Source organism: Idiotropiscis lumnitzeri, chromosome 9 (genome assembly GCF_059441095.1).
Source record: "Idiotropiscis lumnitzeri isolate Australia: NSW breed Sydney's pygmy pipehorse chromosome 9, RoL_Ilum_1.0, whole genome shotgun sequence".
NCBI lineage: Eukaryota > Metazoa > Chordata > Actinopteri > Syngnathiformes > Syngnathidae > Idiotropiscis > Idiotropiscis lumnitzeri.
In genome coordinates this window covers 20,362,299-20,386,669 of record NC_142399.1, presented here as the reverse complement: position 1 = coordinate 20,386,669, position 24,371 = coordinate 20,362,299, and the positions used below count along the sequence as shown (strand labels likewise).

Sequence of the window (24,371 nt, the reverse complement as noted above, 5' to 3'; positions counted from 1 at the left end):
AAATGTGTACAATGATTTGTTGGCACATACACATGGTTAAATGCGGACAAAAATCCGTAGATGGGCGACCTGTAAAAACGGGACCTTTTCTTACAGGTGACGTTTGCTACAGTCCTGCCGCGGACGACTCGCAAATGCGTGTGCTGATTTGCAAATGCGTGTCAGGAGACTTGTGTGTGGCTCCGTAGCTACACATTCGGACCACATGGGGGCACTAATATTATACCAGCCCCGTACCACCAATATATACACCAATAACTTGGGGGGGCGTTCACTGCTATCCACCCATGGTCATGTACCATTTATTTGACATTATTTAAATTAAATTGGAATAAATGGAAGAATAAAGTGGAACTAATAAAATAAGAACCAATGATATAACCAGTGAAGCTAAAAAAAATGAATGAAGCTTCTCCACACCTGCTAATTGCCACATTAACTATACTTCCCTTTATTGCATTCAGTAAACACCATTTTTTTAAATTGATTCATTAACTTTTTATTTAGTAAACACTCACTGCACCAACCCAACCGGACTGCATCGGGTCATCTGTCTGCTACACCTGTAGACTACGAGAGTCCCCTTTTGGTCTTAATGTGGAGCTCCGGAGCCACACTCAAGTCTCCAGACACGCATTTGCAAATTGCCACACGCATTTGCGAGTCGTCCACGGCGAGACTGTAGCAACACCCAAAGGCAGGGGACGCTGAATGTTGGCATTTTGTGCTCTCAGCCTGTCAGGCGAATATGTGGAAATTTATAAAAAAAGCAGCTCGCATACTTGCTTACATTTGTCAAAAGTTTTTTTTATTTTTGCGGTGCAAAAGCTTACTGCACCTGGTATTCCCAGGCGGTCTCCCATCCAAGTACTAACCAGGCCCGACCCTGCTTAGCTTCCGAGATCGGACGAGATCGGGCGTTCTCAGGGTAGTATGGCCGTAAGCGAGAATTCCTTTAAAAATTTTGCATTTTATACATGTTGTCTTTATTGTGGCAAATACTTCAATCCAAAAATACGTAACAAGAATCTGAAACTATAACCACAGTCACAAATGTGTCACAACAATCTACAATGCATGATTGAAGTCACAGATATATGACAAATATCAGCAAATGTGTACAATGATTTGTTGGCACATACACATGGTTAAATGCGGACAAAAATCCGTAGATGGGCGACCTGTAAAAACGGGACCTTTTCTTACAGGTGACGTTTGCTACAGTCCTGCCGCGGACGACTCGCAAATGCGTGTGCTGATTTGCAAATGCGTGTCAGGAGACTTGTGTGTGGCTCCGTAGCTACACATTCGGACCACATGGGGGCACTAATATTATACCAGCCCCGTACCACCAATATATACACCAATAACTTGGGGGGGCGTTCACTGCTATCCACCCATGGTCATGTACCATTTATTTGACATTATTTAAATTAAATTGGAATAAATGGAAGAATAAAGTGGAACTAATAAAATAAGAACCAATGATATAACCAGTGAAGCTAAAAAAAATGAATGAAGCTTCTCCACACCTGCTAATTGCCACATTAACTATACTTCCCTTTATTGCATTCAGTAAACACCATTTTTTAAAATTGATTCATTAACTTTTTATTTAGTAAACACTCACTGCACCAACCCAACCGGACTGCATCGGGTCATCTGTCTGCTACACCTGTAGACTACGAGAGTCCCCTTTTGGTCTTAATGTGGAGCTCCGGAGCCACACTCAAGTCTCCAGACACGCATTTGCAAATTGCCACACGCATTTGCGAGTCGTCCACGGCGAGACTGTAGCAACACCCAAAGGCAGGGGACGCTGAATGTTGGCATTTTGTGCTCTCAGCCTGTCAGGCGAATATGTGGGAATTTATAAAAAAGCAGCTCGCATACTTGCTTACATTTGTCAAAAGTTTTTTTTATTTTTGCGGTGCAAAAGCTTACAGCACCTGGTATTCCCAGGCGGTCTCCCATCCAAGTACTAACCAGGCCCGACCCTGCTTAGCTTCCGAGATCGGACGAGATCGGGCGTTCTCAGGGTAGTATGGCCGTAAGCGAGAATTCCTTTAAAAATTTTGCATTTTATACATGTTGTCTTTATTGTGGCAAATACTTCAATCCAAAAATACGTAACAAGAATCTGAAACTATAACCACAGTCACAAATGTGTCACAACAATCTACAATGCATGATTGAAGTCACAGATATATGACAAATATCAGCAAATGTGTACAATGATTTGTTGGCACATACACATGGTTAAATGCGGACAAAAATCCGTAGATGGGCGACCTGTAAAAACGGGACCTTTTCTTACAGGTGACGTTTGCTACAGTCCTGCCGCGGACGACTCGCAAATGCGTGTGCTGATTTGCAAATGCGTGTCAGGAGACTTGTGTGTGGCTCCGTAGCTACACATTCGGACCACATGGGGGCACTAATATTATACCAGCCCCGTACCACCAATATATACACCAATAACTTGGGGGGGCGTTCACTGCTATCCATCCATGGTCATGTACCATTTATTTGACATTATTTAAATTAAATTGGAATAAATGGAAGAATAAAGTGGAACTAATAAAATAAGAACCAATGATATAACCAGTGAAGCTAAAAAAAATGAATGAAGCTTCTCCACACCTGCTCATTGCCACATTAACTATACTTCCCTTTATTGCATTCAGTAAACACCATTTTTTAAAATTGATTCATTAACTTTTTATTTAGTAAACACTCACTGCACCAACCCAACCGGACTGCATCGGGTCATCTGTCTGCTACACCTGTAGACTACGAGAGTCCCCTTTTGGTCTTAATGTGGAGCTCCGGAGCCACACTCAAGTCTCCAGACACGCATTTGCAAATTGCCACACGCATTTGCGAGTCGTCCACGGCGAGACTGTAGCAACACCCAAAGGCAGGGGACGCTGAATGTTGGCAATTTGTGCTCTCAGCCTGTCAGGCGAATATGTGGGAATTTATAAAAAAGCAGCTCGCATACTTGCTTACATTTGTCAAAAGTTTTTTTTATTTTTGCGGTGCAAAAGCTTACAGCACCTGGTATTCCCAGGCGGTCTCCCATCCAAGTACTAACCAGGCCCGACCCTGCTTAGCTTCCGAGATCGGACGAGATCGGGCGTTCTCAGGGTAGTATGGCCGTAAGCGAGAATTCCTTTAAAAATTTTGCATTTTATACATGTTGTCTTTATTGTGGCAAATACTTCAATCCAAAAATACGTAACAAGAATCTGAAACTATAACCACAGTCACAAATGTGTCACAACAATCTACAATGCATGATTGAAGTCACAGATATATGACAAATATCAGCAAATGTGTACAATGATTTGTTGGCACATACACATGGTTAAATGCGGACAAAAATCCGTAGATGGGCGACCTGTAAAAACGGGACCTTTTCTTACAGGTGACGTTTGCTACAGTCCTGCCGCGGACGACTCGCAAATGCGTGTGCTGATTTGCAAATGCGTGTCAGGAGACTTGTGTGTGGCTCCGTAGCTACACATTCGGACCACATGGGGGCACTAATATTATACCAGCCCCGTACCACCAATATATACACCAATAACTTGGGGGGGCGTTCACTGCTATCCACCCATGGTCATGTACCATTTATTTGACATTATTTAAATTAAATTGGAATAAATGGAAGAATAAAGTGGAACTAATAAAATAAGAACCAATGATATAACCAGTGAAGCTAAAAAAAATGAATGAAGCTTCTCCACACCTGCTAATTGCCACATTAACTATACTTCCCTTTATTGCATTCAGTAAACGCCATTTTTTAAAATTGATTCATTAACTTTTTATTTAGTAAACACTCACTGCACCAACCCAACCGGACTGCATCGGGTCATATGTCTGCTACACCTGTAGACTCCGAGGGTACCCTTTTGGTCTTAATGTGTGGCTCCGGAGCCACAGTCAAGTCTCCAGACACGCATTTGCAAATTGCCACACGCATTTGCGAGTCGTCCACGGCGAGACTGTAGCAACACCCAAAGGCAGGGGACGCTGAATGTTGGCATTTTGTGCTCTCAGCCTGTCAGGCGAATATGTGGAAATTTATAAAAAAGCAGCTCGCATACTTGCTTACATTTGTCAAAAGTTTTTTTTATTTTTGCGGTGCAAAAGCTTACAGCACCTGGTATTCCCAGGCGGTCTCCCATCCAAGTACTAACCAGGCCCGACCCTGCTTAGCTTCCGAGATCGGACGAGATCGGGCGTTCTCAGGGTAGTATGGCCGTAAGCGAGAATTCCTTTCAAAATTTTGCATTTTATACATGTTGTCTTTATTGTGGCAAATACTTCAATCCAAAAATACGTAACAAGAATCTGAAACTATAACCACAGTCACAAATGTGTCACAACAATCTACAATGCATGATTGAAGTCACAGATATATGACAAATATCAGCAAATGTGTACAATGATTTGTTGGCACATACACATGGTTAAATGCGGACAAAAATCCGTAGATGGGCGACCTGTAAAAACGGGACCTTTTCTTACAGGTGACGTTTGCTACAGTCCTGCCGCGGACGACTCGCAAATGCGTGTGCTGATTTGCAAATGCGTGTCAGGAGACTTGTGTGTGGCTCCGTAGCTACACATTCGGACCACATGGGGGGCACTAATGTTATACCAGCCCCGTACCACCAATATATACACCAATAACGTGGGGGGGCGTTCACTGCTATCCACCCATGGTCATGTCCCATTTATTTGACATTATTTAAATTAAATTGGAATAAATGGAAGAATAAAGTGGAACTAATAAAATAAGAACCAATTATATCACCAGTGAAGCTAAAAAAAATGAATGAAGCTTCTCCACACCTGCTAATTGCCACATTAACTATACTTCCCTTTATTGCATTCAGTAAACACCATTTTTTAAAATTGATTCATTAACTTTTTATTTAGTAAACACTCACTGCACCAACCCAACCGGACTGCATCGGGTCATCTGTCTGCTACACCTGTAGACTACGAGAGTCCCCTTTTGGTCTTAATGTGTGGCTCCGGAGCCACAGTCAAGTCTCCAGACACGCATTTGCAAATTGCCACACGCATTTGCGAGTCGTCCACGGCGAGACTGTAGCAACACCCAAAGGCAGGGGACGCTGAATGTTGGCAATTTGTGCTCTCAGCCTGTCAGGCGAATATGTGGAAATTTATAAAAAAGGAGCTCGCATACTTGCTTAGATTTGTCAAAGTTTTTTTTATTTATTTATTTTTTGCGGTGCAAAAGCTTACAGCACCTGGTATTCCCAGGCGGTCTCCCATCCAAGTACTAACCAGGCCCGACCCTGCTTAGCTTCCGAGATCGGACGAGATCGGGCGTTCTCAGGGTAGTATGGCCGTAAGCGAGAATTCCTTTCAAAATTTTGCATTTTATACATGTTGTCTTTATTGTGGCAAATACTTCAATCCAAAAATACGTAACAAGAATCTGAAACTATAACCACAGTCACAAATGTGTCACAACAATCTACAATGCATGATTGAAGTCACAGATATATGACAAATATCAGCAAATGTGTACAATGATTTGTTGGCACATACACATGGTTAAATGCGGACAAAAATCCGTAGATGGGCGACCTGTAAAAACGGGACCTTTTCTTACAGGTGACGTTTGCTACAGTCCTGCCGCGGACGACTCGCAAATGCGTGTGCTGATTTGCAAATGCGTGTCAGGAGACTTGTGTGTGGCTCCGTAGCTACACATTCGGACCACATGGGGGCACTAATATTATACCAGCCCCGTACCACCAATATATACACCAATAACTTGGGGGGGCGTTCACTGCTATCCACCCATGGTCATGTACCATTTATTTGACATTATTTAAATTAAATTGGAATAAATGGAAGAATAAAGTGGAACTAATAAAATAAGAACCAATGATATAACCAGTGAAGCTAAAAAAAATGAATGAAGCTTCTCCACACCTGCTCATTGCCACATTAACTATACTTCCCTTTATTGCATTCAGTAAACACCATTTTTTAAAATTGATTCATTAACTTTTTATTTAGTAAACACTCACTGCACCAACCCAACCGGACTGCATCGGGTCATCTGTCTGCTACACCTGTAGACTACGAGAGTCCCCTTTTGGTCTTAATGTGGAGCTCCGGAGCCACACTCAAGTCTCCAGACACGCATTTGCAAATTGCCACACGCATTTGCGAGTCGTCCACGGCGAGACTGTAGCAACACCCAAAGGCAGGGGACGCTGAATGTTGGCATTTTGTGCTCTCAGCCTGTCAGGCGAATATGTGGGAATTTATAAAAAAACAGCTCGCATACTTGCTTACATTTGTCAAAAGTTTTTTTTATTTTTGCGGTGCAAAAGCTTACAGCACCTGGTATTCCCAGGCGGTCTCCCATCCAAGTACTAACCAGGCCCGACCCTGCTTAGCTTCCGAGATCGGACGAGATCGGGCGTTCTCAGGGTAGTATGGCCGTAAGCGAGAATTCCTTTAAAAATTTTGCATTTTATACATGTTGTCTTTATTGTGGCAAATACTTCAATCCAAAAATACGTAACAAGAATCTGAAACTATAACCACAGTCACAAATGTGTCACAACAATCTACAATGCATGATTGAAGTCACAGATATATGACAAATATCAGCAAATGTGTACAATGATTTGTTGGCACATACACATGGTTAAATGCGGACAAAAATCCGTAGATGGGCGACCTGTAAAAACGGGACCTTTTCTTACAGGTGACGTTTGCTACAGTCCTGCCGCGGACGACTCGCAAATGCGTGTGCTGATTTGTAAATGCGTGTCAGGAGACTTGTGTGTGGCTCCGTAGCTACACATTCGGACCACATGGGGGCACTAATATTATACCAGCCCCGTACCACCAATATATACACCAATAACTTGGGGGGGCGTTCACTGCTATCCACCCATGGTCATGTACCATTTATTTGACATTATTTAAATTAAATTGGAATAAATGGAAGAATAAAGTGGAACTAATAAAATAAGAACCAATGATATAACCAGTGAAGCTAAAAAAAATGAATGAAGCTTCTCCACACCTGCTAATTGCCACATTAACTATACTTCCCTTTATTGCATTCAGTAAACGCCATTTTTTAAAATTGATTCATTAACTTTTTATTTAGTAAACACTCACTGCACCAACCCAACCGGACTGCATCGGGTCATATGTCTGCTACACCTGTAGACTCCGAGGGTACCCTTTTGGTCTTAATGTGTGGCTCCGGAGCCACAGTCAAGTCTCCAGACACGCATTTGCAAATTGCCACACGCATTTGCGAGTCGTCCACGGCGAGACTGTAGCAACACCCAAAGGCAGGGGACGCTGAATGTTGGCAATTTGTGCTCTCAGCCTGTCAGGCGAATATGTGGAAATTTATAAAAAAGCAGCTCGCATACTTGCTTACATTTGTCAAAAGTTTTTTTTATTTTTGCGGTGCAAAAGCTTACAGCACCTGGTATTCCCAGGCGGTCTCCCATCCAAGTACTAACCAGGCCCGACCCTGCTTAGCTTCCGAGATCGGACGAGATCGGGCGTTCTCAGGGTAGTATGGCCGTAAGCGAGAATTCCTTTCAAAATTTTGCATTTTATACATGTTGTCTTTATTGTGGCAAATACTTCAATCCAAAAATACGTAACAAGAATCTGAAACTATAACCACAGTCACAAATGTGTCACAACAATCTACAATGCATGATTGAAGTCACAGATATATGACAAATATCAGCAAATGTGTACAATGATTTGTTGGCACATACACATGGTTAAATGCGGACAAAAATCCGTAGATGGGCGACCTGTAAAAACGGGACCTTTTCTTACAGGTGACGTTTGCTACAGTCCTGCCGCGGACGACTCGCAAATGCGTGTGCTGATTTGCAAATGCGTGTCAGGAGACTTGTGTGTGGCTCCGTAGCTACACATTCGGACCACATGGGGGCACTAATATTATACCAGCCCCGTACCACCAATATATACACCAATAACTTGGGGGGGCGTTCACTGCTATCCACCCATGGTCATGTACCATTTATTTGACATTATTTAAATTAAATTGGAATAAATGGAAGAATAAAGTGGAACTAATAAAATAAGAACCAATGATATAACCAGTGAAGCTAAAAAAAATGAATGAAGCTTCTCCACACCCACTAATTGCCACATTAACTATACTTCCCTTTATTGCATTCAGTAAACACCATTTTTTTAAATTGATTCATTAACTTTTTATTTAGTAAACACTCACTGCACCAACCCAACCGGACTGCATCGGGTCATCTGTCTGCTACACCTGTAGACTACGAGAGTCCCCTTTTGGTCTTAATGTGGAGCTCCGGAGCCACACTCAAGTCTCCAGACACGCATTTGCGAGTCGTCCACGGCGAGACTGTAGCAACACCCAAAGGCAGGGGACGCTGAATGTTGGCATTTTGTGCTCTCAGCCTGTCAGGCGAATATGTGGGAATTTATAAAAAAACAGCTCGCATACTTGCTTACATTTGTCAAAAGTTTTTTTTATTTTTGCGGTGCAAAAGCTTACAGCACCTGGTATTCCCAGGCGGTCTCCCATCCAAGTACTAACCAGGCCCGACCCTGCTTAGCTTCCGAGATCGGACGAGATCGGGCGTTCTCAGGGTAGTATGGCCGTAAGCGAGAATTCCTTTAAAAATTTTGCATTTTATACATGTTGTCTTTATTGTGGCAAATACTTCAATCCAAAAATACGTAACAAGAATCTGAAACTATAACCACAGTCACAAATGTGTCACAACAATCTACAATGCATGATTGAAGTCACAGATATATGACAAATATCAGCAAATGTGTACAATGATTTGTTGGCACATACACATGGTTAAATGCGGACAAAAATCCGTAGATGGGCGACCTGTAAAAACGGGACCTTTTCTTACAGGTGACGTTTGCTACAGTCCTGCCGCGGACGACTCGCAAATGCGTGTGCTGATTTGTAAATGCGTGTCAGGAGACTTGTGTGTGGCTCCGTAGCTACACATTCGGACCACATGGGGGCACTAATATTATACCAGCCCCGTACCACCAATATATACACCAATAACTTGGGGGGGCGTTCACTGCTATCCACCCATGGTCATGTACCATTTATTTGACATTATTTAAATTAAATTGGAATAAATGGAAGAATAAAGTGGAACTAATAAAATAAGAACCAATGATATAACCAGTGAAGCTAAAAAAAATGAATGAAGCTTCTCCACACCTGCTAATTGCCACATTAACTATACTTCCCTTTATTGCATTCAGTAAACGCCATTTTTTAAAATTGATTCATTAACTTTTTATTTAGTAAACACTCACTGCACCAACCCAACCGGACTGCATCGGGTCATATGTCTGCTACACCTGTAGACTCCGAGGGTACCCTTTTGGTCTTAATGTGTGGCTCCGGAGCCACAGTCAAGTCTCCAGACACGCATTTGCAAATTGCCACACGCATTTGCGAGTCGTCCACGGCGAGACTGTAGCAACACCCAAAGGCAGGGGACGCTGAATGTTGGCAATTTGTGCTCTCAGCCTGTCAGGCGAATATGTGGAAATTTATAAAAAAGCAGCTCGCATACTTGCTTACATTTGTCAAAAGTTTTTTTTATTTTTGCGGTGCAAAAGCTTACAGCACCTGGTATTCCCAGGCGGTCTCCCATCCAAGTACTAACCAGGCCCGACCCTGCTTAGCTTCCGAGATCGGACGAGATCGGGCGTTCTCAGGGTAGTATGGCCGTAAGCGAGAATTCCTTTCAAAATTTTGCATTTTATACATGTTGTCTTTATTGTGGCAAATACTTCAATCCAAAAATACGTAACAAGAATCTGAAACTATAACCACAGTCACAAATGTGTCACAACAATCTACAATGCATGATTGAAGTCACAGATATATGACAAATATCAGCAAATGTGTACAATGATTTGTTGGCACATACACATGGTTAAATGCGGACAAAAATCCGTAGATGGGCGACCTGTAAAAACGGGACCTTTTCTTACAGGTGACGTTTGCTACAGTCCTGCCGCGGACGACTCGCAAATGCGTGTGCTGATTTGCAAATGCGTGTCAGGAGACTTGTGTGTGGCTCCGTAGCTACACATTCGGACCACATGGGGGCACTAATATTATACCAGCCCCGTACCACCAATATATACACCAATAACTTGGGGGGGCGTTCACTGCTATCCACCCATGGTCATGTACCATTTATTTGACATTATTTAAATTAAATTGGAATAAATGGAAGAATAAAGTGGAACTAATAAAATAAGAACCAATGATATAACCAGTGAAGCTAAAAAAAATGAATGAAGCTTCTCCACACCCACTAATTGCCACATTAACTATACTTCCCTTTATTGCATTCAGTAAACACCATTTTTTTAAATTGATTCATTAACTTTTTATTTAGTAAACACTCACTGCACCAACCCAACCGGACTGCATCGGGTCATCTGTCTGCTACACCTGTAGACTACGAGAGTCCCCTTTTGGTCTTAATGTGGAGCTCCGGAGCCACACTCAAGTCTCCAGACACGCATTTGCGAGTCGTCCACGGCGAGACTGTAGCAACACCCAAAGGCAGGGGACGCTGAATGTTGGCATTTTGTGCTCTCAGCCTGTCAGGCGAATATGTGGAAATCTATAAAAAAGCAGCTCGCATACTTGCTTACATTTGTCAAAAGTTTTTTTTATTTTTGCGGTGCAAAAGCTTACAGCACCTGGTATTCCCAGGCGGTCTCCCATCCAAGTACTAACCAGGCCCGACCCTGCTTAGCTTCCGAGATCGGACGAGATCGGGCGTTCTCAGGGTAGTATGGCCGTAAGAGAGAATTCCTTTCAAAATTTTGCATTTTATACATGTTGTCTTTATTGTGGCAAATACTTCAATCCAAAAATACGTAACAAGAATCTGAAACTATAACCACAGTCACAAATGTGTCACAACAATCTACAATGCATGATTGAAGTCACAGATATATGACAAATATCAGCAAATGTGTACAATGATTTGTTGGCACATACACATGGTTAAATGCGGACAAAAATCCGTAGATGGGCGACCTGTAAAAACGGGACCTTTTCTTACAGGTGACGTTTGCTACAGTCCTGCCGCGGACGACTCGCAAATGCGTGTGCTGATTTGCAAATGCGTGTCAGGAGACTTGTGTGTGGCTCCGTAGCTACACATTCGGACCACATGGGGGCACTAATATTATACCAGCCCCGTACCACCAATATATACACCAATAACTTGGGGGGGCGTTCACTGCTATCCACCCATGGTCATGTACCATTTATTTGACATTATTTAAATTAAATTGGAATAAATGGAAGAATAAAGTGGAACTAATAAAATAAGAACCAATGATATAACCAGTGAAGCTAAAAAAAATGAATGAAGCTTCTCCACACCTGCTAATTGCCACATTAACTATACTTCCCTTTATTGCATTCAGTAAACGCCATTTTTTAAAATTGATTCATTAACTTTTTATTTAGTAAACACTCACTGCACCAACCCAACCGGACTGCATCGGGTCATATGTCTGCTACACCTGTAGACTCCGAGGGTACCCTTTTGGTCTTAATGTGTGGCTCCGGAGCCACAGTCAAGTCTCCAGACACGCATTTGCAAATTGCCACACGCATTTGCGAGTCGTCCACGGCGAGACTGTAGCAACACCCAAAGGCAGGGGACGCTGAATGTTGGCAATTTGTGCTCTCAGCCTGTCAGGCGAATATGTGGAAATTTATAAAAAAGCAGCTCGCATACTTGCTTACATTTGTCAAAAGTTTTTTTTATTTTTGCGGTGCAAAAGCTTACAGCACCTGGTATTCCCAGGCGGTCTCCCATCCAAGTACTAACCAGGCCCGACCCTGCTTAGCTTCCGAGATCGGACGAGATCGGGCGTTCTCAGGGTAGTATGGCCGTAAGCGAGAATTCCTTTCAAAATTTTGCATTTTATACATGTTGTCTTTATTGTGGCAAATACTTCAATCCAAAAATACGTAACAAGAATCTGAAACTATAACCACAGTCACAAATGTGTCACAACAATCTACAATGCATGATTGAAGTCACAGATATATGACAAATATCAGCAAATGTGTACAATGATTTGTTGGCACATACACATGGTTAAATGCGGACAAAAATCCGTAGATGGGCGACCTGTAAAAACGGGACCTTTTCTTACAGGTGACGTTTGCTACAGTCCTGCCGCGGACGACTCGCAAATGCGTGTGCTGATTTGCAAATGCGTGTCAGGAGACTTGTGTGTGGCTCCGTAGCTACACATTCGGACCACATGGGGGCACTAATATTATACCAGCCCCGTACCACCAATATATACACCAATAACTTGGGGGGGCGTTCACTGCTATCCACCCATGGTCATGTACCATTTATTTGACATTATTTAAATTAAATTGGAATTAATGGAAGAATAAAGTGGAACTAATAAAATAAGAACCAATGATATAACCAGTGAAGCTAAAAAAAATGAATGAAGCTTCTCCACACCCACTAATTGCCACATTAACTATACTTCCCTTTATTGCATTCAGTAAACACCATTTTTTTAAATTGATTCATTAACTTTTTATTTAGTAAACACTCACTGCACCAACCCAACCGGACTGCATCGGGTCATCTGTCTGCTACACCTGTAGACTACGAGAGTCCCCTTTTGGTCTTAATGTGGAGCTCCGGAGCCACACTCAAGTCTCCAGACACGCATTTGCAAATTGCCACACGCATTTGCGAGTCGTCCACGGCGAGACTGTAGCAACACCCAAAGGCAGGGGACGCTGAATGTTGGCATTTTGTGCTCTCAGCCTGTCAGGCGAATATGTGGAAATTTATAAAAAAGCAGCTCGCATACTTGCTTACATTTGTCAAAAGTTTTTTTTATTTTTGCGGTGCAAAAGCTTACAGCACCTGGTATTCCCAGGCGGTCTCCCATCCAAGTACTAACCAGGCCCGACCCTGCTTAGCTTCCGAGATCGGACGAGATCGGGCGTTCTCAGGGTAGTATGGCCGTAAGAGAGAATTCCTTTCAAAATTTTGCATTTTATACATGTTGTCTTTATTGTGGCAAATACTTCAATCCAAAAATACGTAACAAGAATCTGAAACTATAACCACAGTCACAAATGTGTCACAACAATCTACAATGCATGATTGAAGTCACAGATATATGACAAATATCAGCAAATGTGTACAATGATTTGTTGGCACATACACATGGTTAAATGCGGACAAAAATCCGTAGATGGGCGACCTGTAAAAACGGGACCTTTTCTTACAGGTGACGTTTGCTACAGTCCTGCCGCGGACGACTCGCAAATGCGTGTGCTGATTTGCAAATGCGTGTCAGGAGACTTGTGTGTGGCTCCGTAGCTACACATTCGGACCACATGGGGGCACTAATATTATACCAGCCCCGTACCACCAATATATACACCAATAACTTGGGGGGGCGTTCACTGCTATCCACCCATGGTCATGTACGATTTATTTGACATTATTTAAATTAAATTGGAATAAATGGAAGAATAAAGTGGAACTAATAAAATAAGAACCAATGATATAACCAGTGAAGCTAAAAAAAATGAATGAAGCTTCTCCACACCTGCTAATTGCCACATTAACTATACTTCCCTTTATTGCATTCAGTAAACGCCATTTTTTAAAATTGATTCATTAACTTTTTATTTAGTAAACACTCACTGCACCAACCCAACCGGACTGCATCGGGTCATATGTCTGCTACACCTGTAGACTCCGAGGGTACCCTTTTGGTCTTAATGTGTGGCTCCGGAGCCACAGTCAAGTCTCCAGACACGCATTTGCAAATTGCCACACGCATTTGCGAGTCGTCCACGGCGAGACTGTAGCAACACCCAAAGGCAGGGGACGCTGAATGTTGGCAATTTGTGCTCTCAGCCTGTCAGGCGAATATGTGGAAATTTATAAAAAAGCAGCTCGCATACTTGCTTAGATTTGTCAAAGTTTTTTTTATTTATTTATTTTTTGCGGTGCAAAAGCTTACAGCACCTAGTATTCCCAGGCGGTCTCCCATCCAAGTACTAAACAGGCCCGACCCTGCTTAGCTCCCGAGATCGGACGAGATCGGGCGTTCTCAGGGTAGTATGGCCGTAAGCGAGAATTCCTTTCAAAATTTTGCATTTTATACATGTTGTCTTTATTGTGGCAAATACTTCAATCCAAAAATACGTAACAAGAATCTGAAACTATAACCACAGTCACAAATGTGTCACAACAATCTACAATGCATGATTGAAGTCACAGATATATGACAAATATCAGCAAATGTGTACAATGATTTGTTGGCACATACACATGGTTAAATGCGGACAAAAATCCGTAGATGGGCGACCTGTAAAAACTGGACCTTTTCTTACAGGTGACGTTTGCTACAGTCCTGCCGCGGACGACTCGCAAATGCGTGTGCTGATTTGCAAATGCGTGTCAGGAGACTTGTGTGTGGCTCCGTAGCTACACATTCGGACCACATGGGGGCACTAATATTATACCAGCCCCGTACCACCAATATATACACCAATAACTTGGGGGGGTGTTCACTGCTATCCACCCATGGTCATGTACCATTTATTTGACATTATTTAAATTAAATTGGAATAAATGGAAGAATAAAGTGGAACTAATAAAATAAGAACCAATGATATAACCAGTGAAGCTAAAAAAAATGAATGAAGCTTCTCCACACCTGCTAATTGCCACATTAACTATACTTCCCTTTATTGCATTCAGTAAACACCATTTTTTTAAATTGATTCATTAACTTTTTATTTAGTAAACACTCACTGCACCAACCCAACCGGACTGCATCGGGTCATCTGTCTGCTACACCTGTAGACTACGAGAGTCCCCTTTTGGTCTTAATGTGGAGCTCCGGAGCCACACTCAAGTCTCCAGACACGCATTTGCAAATTGCCACACGCATTTGCGAGTCGTCCACGGCGAGACTGTAGCAACACCCAAAGGCAGGGGACGCTGAATGTTGGCATTTTGTGCTCTCAGCCTGTCAGGCGAATATGTGGAAATTTATAAAAAAGCAGCTCGCATACTTGCTTACATTTGTCAAAAGTTTTTTTTATTTTTGCGGTGCAAAAGCTTACAGCACCTGGTATTCCCAGGCGGTCTCCCATCCAAGTACTAAACAGGCCCGACCCTGCTTAGCTTCCGAGATCGGACGAGATCGGGGGTTCTCAGGGTAGTATGGCCGTAAGCGAGAATTCCTTTCAAAATTTTGCATTTTATACATGTTGTCTTTATTGTGGCAAATACTTCAATCCAAAAATACGTAACAAGAATCTGAAACTATAACCACAGTCACAAATGTGTCACAACAATCTACAATGCATGATTGAAGTCACAGATATATGACAAATATCAGCAAATGTGTACAATGATTTGTTGGCACATACACATGGTTAAATGCGGACAAAAATCCGTAGATGGGCGACCTGTAAAAACGGGACCTTTTCTTACAGGTGACGTTTGCTACAGTCCTGCCGCGGACGACTCGCAAATGCGTGTGCTGATTTGCAAATGCGTGTCAGGAGACTTGTGTGTGGCTCCGTAGCTACACATTCGGACCACATGGGGGCACTAATATTATACCAGCCCCGTACCACCAATATATACACCAATAACTTGGGGGGGCGTTCACTGCTATCCACCCATGGTCATGTACCATTTATTTGACATTATTTAAATTAAATTGGAATAAATGGAAGAATAAAGTGGAACTAATAAAATAAGAACCAATGATATAACCAGTGAAGCTAAAAAAAATGAATGAAGCTTCTCCACACCTGCTCATTGCCACATTAACTATACTTCCCTTTATTGCATTCAGTAAACACCATTTTTTAAAATTGATTCATTAACTTTTTATTTAGTAAACACTCACTGCACCAACCCAACCGGACTGCATCGGGTCATATGTCTGCTACACCTGTAGACTCCGAGGGTACCCTTTTGGTCTTAATGTGTGGCTCCGGAGCCACAGTCAAGTCTCCAGACACGCATTTGCAAATTGCCACACGCATTTGCGAGTCGTCCACGGCGAGACTGTAGCAACACCCAAAGGCAGGGGACGCTGAATGTTGGCAATTTGTGCTCTCAGCCTGTCAGGCGAATATGTGGAAATTTATAAAAAAGCAGCTCGCATACTTGCTTAGATTTGTCAAAGTTTTTTTTATTTATTTATTTTTTGCGGTGCAAAAGCTTACAGCACCTGGTATTCCCAGGCGGTCTCCCATCCAAGTACTAACCAGGCCCGACCCTGCTTAGCTTCCGAGATCGGACGAGATCGGGCGTTCTCAGGGTAGTATGGCCGTAAGCGAGAATTCCTTTCAAAATTTTGCATTTTATACATGTTGTCTTTATTGTGGCAAATACTTCAATCCAAAAATACGTAACAAGAATCTGAAACTATAACCACAGTCACAAATGTGTCACAACAATCTACAATGCATGATTGAAGTCACAGATATATGACAAATATCAGCAAATGTGTACAATGATTTGTTGGCACATACACATGGTTAAATGCGGACAAAAATCCGTAGATGGGCGACCTGTAAAAACTGGACCTTTTCTTACAGGTGACGTTTGCTACAGTCCTGCCGCGGACGACTCGCAAATGCGTGTGCTGATTTGCAAATGCGTGTCAGGAGACTTGTGTGTGGCTCCGTAGCTACACATTCGGACCACATGGGGGCACTAATATTATACCAGCCCCGTACCACCAATATATACACCAATAACTTGGGGGGGCGTTCACTGCTATCCACCCATGGTCATGTACCATTTATTTGACATTATTTAAATTAAATTGGAATAAATGGAAGAATAAAGTGGAACTAATAAAATAAGAACCAATGATATAACCAGTGAAGCTAAAAAAAATGAATGAAGCTTCTCCACACCTGCTAATTGCCACATTAACTATACTTCCCTTTATTGCATTCAGTAAACACCATTTTTTTAAATTGATTCATTAACTTTTTATTTAGTAAACACTCACTGCACCAACCCAACCGGACTGCATCGGGTCATCTGTCTGCTACACCTGTAGACTACGAGAGTCCCCTTTTGGTCTTAATGTGGAGCTCCGGAGCCACACTCAAGTCTCCAGACACGCATTTGCAAATTGCCACACGCATTTGCGAGTCGTCCACGGCGAGACTGTAGCAACACCCAAAGGCAGGGGACGCTGAATGTTGGCATTTTGTGCTCTCAGCCTGTCAGGCGAATATGTGGAAATTTATAAAAAAGTAGCTCGCATACTTGCTTACATTTGTCAAAAGTTTTTTTTATTTTTGCGGTGCAAAAGCTTACAGCACCTGGTATTCCCAGGCGGTCTCCCATCCAAGTACTAACCAGGCCCGACCCTGCTTAGCTTCCGAGATCGGACGAGATCGGGCGTTCTCAGGGTAGTATGGCCGTAAGCGAGAATTCCTTTCAAAATTTTGCATTTTATACATGTTGTCTTTATTGTGGCAAATACTTCAATCCAAAAATACGTAACAAGAATCTGAAACTATAACCACAGTCACAAATGTGTCACAACAATCTACAATGCATGATTGAAGTCACAGATATATGACAAATATCAGCAAATGTGTACAATGATTTGTTGGCACATACACATGGTTAAATGCGGACAAAAATCCGTAGATGGGCGACCTGTAAAAACGGGACCTTTTCTTACAGGTGACGTTTGCTACAGTCCTGCCGCGGACGACTCGCAAATGCGTGTGCTGATTTGCAAATGCGTGTCAGGAGACTTGTGTGTGGCTCCGTAGCTACACATTCGGACCACATGGGGGCACTAATATTATACCAGCCCCGTACCACCAATATATACACCAATAACTTGGGGGGGCGTTCACTGCTATCCACCCATGGTCATGTACCATTTATTTGACATTATTTAAATTAAATTGGAATAAATGGAAGAATAAAGTGGAACTAATAAAATAAGAACCAATGATATAACCAGTGAAGCTAAAAAAAATGAATGAAGCTTCTCCACACCTGCTAATTGCCACATTAACTATACTTCCCTTTATTGCATTCAGTAAACGCCATTTTTTAAAATTGATTCATTAACTTTTTATTTAGTAAACACTCACTGCACCAACCCAACCGGACTGCATCGGGTCATATGTCTGCTACACCTGTAGACTCCGAGGGTACCCTTTTGGTCTTAATGTGTGGCTCCGGAGCCACAGTCAAGTCTCCAGACACGCATTTGCAAATTGCCACACGCATTTGCGAGTCGTCCACGGCGAGACTGTAGCAACACCCAAAGGCAGGGGACGCTGAATGTTGGCAATTTGTGCTCTCAGCCTGTCAGGCGAATATGTGGAAATTTATAAAAAAGCAGCTCGCATACTTGCTTAGATTTGTCAAAGTTTTTTTTATTTATTTATTTTTTGCGGTGCAAAAGCTTACAGCACCTAGTATTCCCAGGCGGTCTCCCATCCAAGTACTAACCAGGCCCGACCCTGCTTAGCTTCCGAGATCGGACGAGATCGGGCGTTCTCAGGGTAGTATGGCCGTAAGCGAGAATTCCTTTCAAAATTTTGCATTTTATACATGTTGTCTTTATTGTGGCAAATACTTCAATCCAAAAATACGTAACAAGAATCTGAAACTATAACCACAGTCACAAATGTGTCACAACAATCTACAATGCATGATTGAAGTCACAGATATATGACAAATATCAGCAAATGTGTACAATGATTTGTTGGCACATACACATGGTTAAATGCGGACAAAAATCCGTAGATGGGCGACCTGTAAAAACTGGACCTTTTCTTACAGGTGACGTTTGCTACAGTCCTGCCGCGGACGACTCGCAAATGCGTGTGCTGATTTGCAAATGCGTGTCAGGAGACTTGTGTGTGGCTCCGTAGCTACACATTCGGACCACATGGGGGCACTAATATTATACCAGCCCCGTACCACCAATATATACACCAATAACTTGGGGGGGTGTTCACTGCTATCCACCCATGGTCATGTACCATTTATTTGACATTATTTAAATTAAATTGGAATAAATGGAAGAATAAAGTGGAACTAATAAAATAAGAACCAATGATATAACCAGTGAAGCTAAAAAAAATGAATGAAGCTTCTCCACACCTGCTAATTGCCACATTAACTATACTTCCCTTTATTGCATTCAGTAAACACCATTTTTTTAAATTGATTCATTAACTTTTTATTTAGTAAACACTCACTGCACCAACCCAACCGGACTGCATCGGGTCATCTGTCTGCTACACCTGTAGACTACGAGAGTCCCCTTTTGGTCTTAATGTGGAGCTCCGGAGCCACACTCAAGTCTCCAGACACGCATTTGCAAATTGCCACACGCATTTGCGAGTCGTCCACGGCGAGACTGTAGCAACACCCAAAGGCAGGGGACGCTGAATGTTGGCATTTTGTGCTCTCAGCCTGTCAGGCGAATATGTGGAAATTTATAAAAAAGCAGCTCGCATACTTGCTTACATTTGTCAAAAGTTTTTTTTATTTTTGCGGTGCAAAAGCTTACAGCACCTGGTATTCCCAGGCGGTCTCCCATCCAAGTACTAAACAGGCCCGACCCTGCTTAGCTTCCGAGATCGGACGAGATCGGGGGTTCTCAGGGTAGTATGGCCGTAAGCGAGAATTCCTTTCAAAATTTTGCATTTTATACATGTTGTCTTTATTGTGGCAAATACTTCAATCCAAAAATACGTAACAAGAATCTGAAACTATAACCACAGTCACAAATGTGTCACAACAATCTACAATGCATGATTGAAGTCACAGATATATGACAAATATCAGCAAATGTGTACAATGATTTGTTGGCACATACACATGGTTAAATGCGGACAAAAATCCGTAGATGGGCGACCTGTAAAAACGGGACCTTTTCTTACAGGTGACGTTTGCTACAGTCCTGCCGCGGACGACTCGCAAATGCGTGTGCTGATTTGCAAATGCGTGTCAGGAGACTTGTGTGTGGCTCCGTAGCTACACATTCGGACCACATGGGGGCACTAATATTATACCAGCCCCGTACCACCAATATATACACCAATAACTTGGGGGGGCGTTCACTGCTATCCACCCATGGTCATGTACCATTTATTTGACATTATTTAAATTAAATTGGAATAAATGGAAGAATAAAGTGGAACTAATAAAATAAGAACCAATGATATAACCAGTGAAGCTAAAAAAAATGAATGAAGCTTCTCCACACCTGCTCATTGCCACATTAACTATACTTCCCTTTATTGCATTCAGTAAACACCATTTTTTAAAATTGATTCATTAACTTTTTATTTAGTAAACACTCACTGCACCAACCCAACCGGACTGCATCGGGTCATATGTCTGCTACACCTGTAGACTCCGAGGGTACCCTTTTGGTCTTAATGTGTGGCTCCGGAGCCACAGTCAAGTCTCCAGACACGCATTTGCAAATTGCCACACGCATTTGCGAGTCGTCCACGGCGAGACTGTAGCAACACCCAAAGGCAGGGGACGCTGAATGTTGGCAATTTGTGCTCTCAGCCTGTCAGGCGAATATGTGGAAATTTATAAAAAAGCAGCTCGCATACTTGCTTAGATTTGTCAAAGTTTTTTTTATTTATTTATTTTTTGCGGTGCAAAAGCTTACAGCACCTGGTATTCCCAGGAGGTCTCCCATCCAAGTACTAACCAGGCCCGACCCTGCTTAGCTTCCGAGATCGGACGAGATCGGGCGTTCTCAGGGTAGTATGGCCGTAAGCGAGAATTCCTTTCAAAATTTTGCATTTTATACATGTTGTCTTTATTGTGGCAAATACTTCAATCCAAAAATACGTAACAAGAATCTGAAACTATAACCACAGTCACAAATGTGTCACAACAATCTACAATGCATGATTGAAGTCACAGATATATGACAAATATCAGCAAATGTGTACAATGATTTGTTGGCACATACACATGGTTAAATGCGGACAAAAATCCGTAGATGGGCGACCTGTAAAAACTGGACCTTTTCTTACAGGTGACGTTTGCTACAGTCCTGCCGCGGACGACTCGCAAATGCGTGTGCTGATTTGCAAATGCGTGTCAGGAGACTTGTGTGTGGCTCCGTAGCTACACATTCGGACCACATGGGGGCACTAATATTATACCAGCCCCGTACCACCAATATATACACCAATAACTTGGGGGGGCGTTCACTGCTATCCACCCATGGTCATGTACCATTTATTTGACATTATTTAAATTAAATTGGAATAAATGGAAGAATAAAGTGGAACTAATAAAATAAGAACCAATGATATAACCAGTGAAGCTAAAAAAAATGAATGAAGCTTCTCCACACCTGCTAATTGCCACATTAACTATACTTCCCTTTATTGCATTCAGTAAACACCATTTTTTTAAATTGATTCATTAACTTTTTATTTAGTAAACACTCACTGCACCAACCCAACCGGACTGCATCGGGTCATCTGTCTGCTACACCTGTAGACTACGAGAGTCCCCTTTTGGTCTTAATGTGGAGCTCCGGAGCCACACTCAAGTCTCCAGACACGCATTTGCAAATTGCCACACGCATTTGCGAGTCGTCCACGGCGAGACTGTAGCAACACCCAAAGGCAGGGGACGCTGAATGTTGGCATTTTGTGCTCTCAGCCTGTCAGGCGAATATGTGGAAATTTATAAAAAAGTAGCTCGCATACTTGCTTACATTTGTCAAAAGTTTTTTTTATTTTTGCGGTGCAAAAGCTTACAGCACCTGGTATTCCCAGGCGGTCTCCCATCCAAGTACTAACCAGGCCCGACCCTGCTTAGCTTCCGAGATCGGACGAGATCGGGCGTTCTCAGGGTAGTATGGCCGTAAGCGAGAATTCCTTTCAAAATTTTGCATTTTATACATGTTGTCTTTATTGTGGCAAATACTTCAATCCAAAAATACGTAACAAGAATCTGAAACTATAACCACAGTCACAAATGTGTCACAACAATCTACAATGCATGATTGAAGTCACAGATATATGACAAATATCAGCAAATGTGTACAATGATTTGTTGGCACATACACATGGTTAAATGCGGACAAAAATCCGTAGATGGGCGACCTGTAAAAACGGGACCTTTTCTTACAGGTGACGTTTGCTACAGTCCTGCCGCGGACGACTCGCAAATGCGTGTGCTGATTTGCAAATGCGTGTCAGGAGACTTGTGTGTGGCTCCGTAGCTACACATTCGGACCACATGGGGGCACTAATATTATACCAGCCCCGTACCACCAATATATACACCAATAACTTGGGGGGGCGTTCACTGCTATCCACCCATGGTCATGTACCATTTATTTGACATTATTTAAATTAAATTGGAATAAATGGAAGAATAAAGTGGAACTAATAAAATAAGAACCAATGATATAACCAGTGAAGCTAAAAAAAATGAATGAAGCTTCTCCACACCTGCTCATTGCCACATTAACTATACTTCCCTTTATTGCATTCAGTAAACACCATTTTTTAAAATTGATTCATTAACTTTTTATTTAGTAAACACTCACTGCACCAACCCAACCGGACTGCATCGGGTCATCTGTCTGCTACACCTGTAGACTACGAGAGTCCCCTTTTGGTCTTAATGTGGAGCTCCGGAGCCACACTCAAGTCTCCAGACACGCATTTTCAAATTGCCACACGCATTTGCGAGTCGTCCACGGCGAGACTGTAGCAACACCCAAAGGCAGGGGACGCTGAATGTTGGCATTTTGTGCTCTCAGCCTGTCAGGCGAATATGTGGGAATTTATAAAAAAGCAGCTCGCATACTTGCTTACATTTGTCAAAAGTTTTTTTTATTTTTGCGGTGCAAAAGCTTACAGCACCTGGTATTCCCAGGCGGTCTCCCATCCAAGTACTAACCAGGCCCGACCCTGCTTAGCTTCCGAGATCGGACGAGATCGGGCGTTCTCAGGGTAGTATGGCCGTAAGCGAGAATTCCTTTCAAAATTTTGCATTTTATACATGTTGTCTTTATTGTGGCAAATACTTCAATCCAAAAATACGTAACAAGAATCTGAAACTATAACCACAGTCACAAATGTGTCACAACAATCTACAATGCATGATTGAAGTCACAGATATATGACAAATATCAGCAAATGTGTACAATGATTTGTTGGCACATACACATGGTTAAATGCGGACAAAAATCCGTAGATGGGCGACCTGTAAAAACGGGACCTTTTCTTACAGGTGACGTTTGCTACAGTCCTGCCGCGGACGACTCGCAAATGCGTGTGCTGATTTGCAAATGCGTGTCAGGAGACTTGTGTGTGGCTCCGTAGCTACACATTCGGACCACATGGGGGCACTAATATTATACCAGCCCCGTACCACCAATATATACACCAATAACTTGGGGGGGCGTTCACTGCTATCCACCCATGGTCATGTACCATTTATTTGACATTATTTAAATTAAATTGGAATAAATGGAAGAATAAAGTGGAACTAATAAAATAAGAACCAATGATATAACCAGTGAAGCTAAAAAAAATGAATGAAGCTTCTCCACACCTGCTAATTGCCACATTAACTATACTTCCCTTTATTGCATTCAGTAAACACCATTTTTTTAAATTGATTCATTAACTTTTTATTTAGTAAACACTCACTGCACCAACCCAACCGGACTGCATCGGGTCATCTGTCTGCTACACCTGTAGACTACGAGAGTCCCCTTTTGGTCTTAATGTGGAGCTCCGGAGCCACACTCAAGTCTCCAGACACGCATTTGCAAATTGCCACACGCATTTGCGAGTCGTCCACGGCGAGACTGTAGCAACACCCAAAGGCAGGGGACGCTGAATGTTGGCATTTTGTGCTCTCAGCCTGTCAGGCGAATATGTGGAAATTTATAAAAAAAGCAGCTCGCATACTTGCTTACATTTGTCAAAAGTTTTTTTTATTTTTGCGGTGCAAAAGCTTACTGCACCTGGTATTCCCAGGCGGTCTCCCATCCAAGTACTAACCAGGCCCGACCCTGCTTAGCTTCCGAGATCGGACGAGATCGGGCGTTCTCAGGGTAGTATGGCCGTAAGCGAGAATTCCTTTCAAAATTTTGCATTTTATACATGTTGTCTTTATTGTGGCAAATACTTCAATCCAAAAATACGTAACAAGAATCTGAAACTA

General features: G+C 42.4%; 22 non-coding genes across 22 annotated transcripts; all 22 read right to left on the bottom strand.

Moving 5' to 3' along the window:
• Positions 1 to 826: 826 nt before the first annotated feature.
• On the bottom strand, positions 827 to 945 carry LOC148331007 (5S ribosomal RNA). The gene has a single exon (XR_015845454.1). It is a non-coding gene; the product is annotated as a 5S ribosomal RNA (ribosomal RNA).
• Positions 946 to 1,937: 992 nt separating this feature from the next.
• On the bottom strand, positions 1,938 to 2,056 carry LOC148331006 (5S ribosomal RNA). Its single transcript, XR_015845258.1, has one exon. It is a non-coding gene; the product is annotated as a 5S ribosomal RNA (ribosomal RNA).
• Positions 2,057 to 3,048: 992 nt separating this feature from the next.
• LOC148331005 (5S ribosomal RNA) lies at positions 3,049 to 3,167 on the bottom strand. The gene has a single exon (XR_015845257.1). It is a non-coding gene; the product is annotated as a 5S ribosomal RNA (ribosomal RNA).
• Positions 3,168 to 4,159: 992 nt separating this feature from the next.
• On the bottom strand, positions 4,160 to 4,278 carry LOC148331004 (5S ribosomal RNA). The gene has a single exon (XR_015845256.1). It is a non-coding gene; the product is annotated as a 5S ribosomal RNA (ribosomal RNA).
• Positions 4,279 to 5,279: 1,001 nt separating this feature from the next.
• LOC148331003 (5S ribosomal RNA) lies at positions 5,280 to 5,398 on the bottom strand. Its single transcript, XR_015845255.1, has one exon. It is a non-coding gene; the product is annotated as a 5S ribosomal RNA (ribosomal RNA).
• A 992-nt stretch (positions 5,399 to 6,390) lies between these two features.
• Positions 6,391 to 6,509, bottom strand: LOC148331002 (5S ribosomal RNA). The gene has a single exon (XR_015845254.1). It is a non-coding gene; the product is annotated as a 5S ribosomal RNA (ribosomal RNA).
• A 992-nt stretch (positions 6,510 to 7,501) lies between these two features.
• Positions 7,502 to 7,620, bottom strand: LOC148331001 (5S ribosomal RNA). The gene has a single exon (XR_015845253.1). It is a non-coding gene; the product is annotated as a 5S ribosomal RNA (ribosomal RNA).
• A 972-nt stretch (positions 7,621 to 8,592) lies between these two features.
• On the bottom strand, positions 8,593 to 8,711 carry LOC148331000 (5S ribosomal RNA). Its single transcript, XR_015845251.1, has one exon. It is a non-coding gene; the product is annotated as a 5S ribosomal RNA (ribosomal RNA).
• Positions 8,712 to 9,703: 992 nt separating this feature from the next.
• Positions 9,704 to 9,822, bottom strand: LOC148330999 (5S ribosomal RNA). Its single transcript, XR_015845250.1, has one exon. It is a non-coding gene; the product is annotated as a 5S ribosomal RNA (ribosomal RNA).
• A 972-nt stretch (positions 9,823 to 10,794) lies between these two features.
• LOC148330998 (5S ribosomal RNA) lies at positions 10,795 to 10,913 on the bottom strand. Its single transcript, XR_015845391.1, has one exon. It is a non-coding gene; the product is annotated as a 5S ribosomal RNA (ribosomal RNA).
• Positions 10,914 to 11,905: 992 nt separating this feature from the next.
• LOC148330997 (5S ribosomal RNA) lies at positions 11,906 to 12,024 on the bottom strand. Its single transcript, XR_015845249.1, has one exon. It is a non-coding gene; the product is annotated as a 5S ribosomal RNA (ribosomal RNA).
• Positions 12,025 to 13,016: 992 nt separating this feature from the next.
• LOC148330996 (5S ribosomal RNA) lies at positions 13,017 to 13,135 on the bottom strand. Its single transcript, XR_015845390.1, has one exon. It is a non-coding gene; the product is annotated as a 5S ribosomal RNA (ribosomal RNA).
• A 1,000-nt stretch (positions 13,136 to 14,135) lies between these two features.
• Positions 14,136 to 14,254, bottom strand: LOC148330995 (5S ribosomal RNA). Its single transcript, XR_015845489.1, has one exon. It is a non-coding gene; the product is annotated as a 5S ribosomal RNA (ribosomal RNA).
• Positions 14,255 to 15,246: 992 nt separating this feature from the next.
• LOC148330994 (5S ribosomal RNA) lies at positions 15,247 to 15,365 on the bottom strand. The gene has a single exon (XR_015845433.1). It is a non-coding gene; the product is annotated as a 5S ribosomal RNA (ribosomal RNA).
• Positions 15,366 to 16,365: 1,000 nt separating this feature from the next.
• Positions 16,366 to 16,484, bottom strand: LOC148330993 (5S ribosomal RNA). Its single transcript, XR_015845248.1, has one exon. It is a non-coding gene; the product is annotated as a 5S ribosomal RNA (ribosomal RNA).
• A 992-nt stretch (positions 16,485 to 17,476) lies between these two features.
• LOC148330992 (5S ribosomal RNA) lies at positions 17,477 to 17,595 on the bottom strand. Its single transcript, XR_015845247.1, has one exon. It is a non-coding gene; the product is annotated as a 5S ribosomal RNA (ribosomal RNA).
• A 1,000-nt stretch (positions 17,596 to 18,595) lies between these two features.
• LOC148330991 (5S ribosomal RNA) lies at positions 18,596 to 18,714 on the bottom strand. Its single transcript, XR_015845388.1, has one exon. It is a non-coding gene; the product is annotated as a 5S ribosomal RNA (ribosomal RNA).
• Positions 18,715 to 19,706: 992 nt separating this feature from the next.
• Positions 19,707 to 19,825, bottom strand: LOC148330990 (5S ribosomal RNA). The gene has a single exon (XR_015845432.1). It is a non-coding gene; the product is annotated as a 5S ribosomal RNA (ribosomal RNA).
• A 1,000-nt stretch (positions 19,826 to 20,825) lies between these two features.
• LOC148330989 (5S ribosomal RNA) lies at positions 20,826 to 20,944 on the bottom strand. The gene has a single exon (XR_015845430.1). It is a non-coding gene; the product is annotated as a 5S ribosomal RNA (ribosomal RNA).
• A 992-nt stretch (positions 20,945 to 21,936) lies between these two features.
• Positions 21,937 to 22,055, bottom strand: LOC148330988 (5S ribosomal RNA). Its single transcript, XR_015845246.1, has one exon. It is a non-coding gene; the product is annotated as a 5S ribosomal RNA (ribosomal RNA).
• Positions 22,056 to 23,047: 992 nt separating this feature from the next.
• On the bottom strand, positions 23,048 to 23,166 carry LOC148330987 (5S ribosomal RNA). The gene has a single exon (XR_015845245.1). It is a non-coding gene; the product is annotated as a 5S ribosomal RNA (ribosomal RNA).
• A 993-nt stretch (positions 23,167 to 24,159) lies between these two features.
• On the bottom strand, positions 24,160 to 24,278 carry LOC148330986 (5S ribosomal RNA). Its single transcript, XR_015845453.1, has one exon. It is a non-coding gene; the product is annotated as a 5S ribosomal RNA (ribosomal RNA).
• Positions 24,279 to 24,371: the final 93 nt, after the last annotated feature.